The 1559-nt window shown below is 43.1% G+C and overlaps 1 pseudogene; it reads right to left on the bottom strand.

The window, feature by feature from the left end:
• Nucleotides 1-1106: 1106 nt before the first annotated feature.
• Nucleotides 1107-1304, bottom strand: LOC128610822 (uncharacterized; annotated as a pseudogene).
• Nucleotides 1305-1559: the final 255 nt, after the last annotated feature.

Here is a 1559-nt window from a genome sequence, read left to right on the forward strand (position 1 = left end):
ACTCGCTGCAGTTGATTATGTGAAGCAGCCATTAATCTCACATACATGGGTGTTTGCTTAAGGTGTCTTGCGCCCGAGGTGGTTTGAAATATGAAATTAAAATCGATAAATCTTAATGAACACATCAAACATGACTCGTGGCTAACATTCATAACGGCCCCGCGATCGTTCTCGATTCTGATTGGTGGCGACGTGATCTCTACGTTTACGGTCTCTCGGAATCTTGAAGGCCGGAGAAGATGCGTAGATTCCGTATAGTTTTCCGATCCGGTGCGTTTTGTGGTGCACATGGACGACGTGCAAGCATGTTTTTATGCATGTTTGCAGACGCGTACGTGTGTGTGTGTGTGTGTGTGTGTGTGTGTGTGTGTGTGTGTGTGTGTGAGTGTTAACCACAGGAGAAAAGACAGCGGGCAGCAGAGCCTGACCTGCGAGCGCCTTCACGTCAGTTCTGTCAGGACACATTGTAGCTCACGTGCCCTGACGGAGGAGAGTCCTGAGGCGTGTAAGACAACCTCGTGACAGCATGCCCCCAACACACACATGTGTACATGAACACACACATCAAACACAGCAGCAACATGATAAGACACTCCCACACAAACATCTCACGTCTTGAGGCGTCTCAAGGGTGAAAAAACTCAACCTTTGATTTGGTTCAAATCCGGTTTGTGTAGATTTAAAGAATCCTTTATTTATTTATTTATTTTTTTAAAAAAAAAACCTTGTATTTGCCTTCAAAAATGTAAACGTTTACATCGTAGGTGAATTCTACTAAGGAAGTTTACATATGAAATTTTCGAAAATCCATCCAAAGTCAGAAAAGATGAAAAGAAATCAGGTTTTGGCCCGATTTCTAGCTGTAACACGAACCTAGGCTTACAGGAACTGCTTCACCAAACAAGGATTACTTTTTTCTTCTTTAATGACCAATGATGATTAAACGGTCCCTGGAACACAGCGGCTCAGCTCCACCCATTTTACACACACTCGCCTTCTTACTTTATGTACATCCGGAAGATTAAACGCGACATCCACTAGGTGGTAAGTCGGAGCCAAAAAGTAGACCTGTAAAATGTTTTTCAACTTCACGCACAGCGCTGTGAAACACTGTGACTCATGCTTCCTAAGAAACAGAGAACGTTCATCAATGATTAAAGCCCATGAATGAGTCATTAGCCCAAATCCGATTCATGCTCAGAAGAGTACATCAAAACTCATCATCGTGATTAGAGAGACGGGACGCTTTCAAATCACATTTCCTAGTCAGGTACTCTAGAAATGATCCCTGAAAGTATAGTCGTAGCTTTTCTCCTCCTCACACAGTCGAGCGCTTCAAAATAACCCCAAATAACGCCAAATAACCCCAGATTCTGAAGAGGGTAGGTCTTTTAATTCCACTATCCCACTAATTGTTAGTCTTTACATAAGTTTGCGATTTGATGCACAACGCTTGTTTGTTTACTTATTTGTGTGCTGTACTGCCCCCACTATTTGCGTTGGGATTACAGCACACGTTAACACGCAGCATTCATGTCTGAGAACGGGCATAAGTGACA

The sequence above is a fragment of the Ictalurus furcatus genome, chromosome 7, assembly GCF_023375685.1.
Source record: "Ictalurus furcatus strain D&B chromosome 7, Billie_1.0, whole genome shotgun sequence".
NCBI classification, from domain to species: Eukaryota; Metazoa; Chordata; class Actinopteri; order Siluriformes; family Ictaluridae; genus Ictalurus; species Ictalurus furcatus.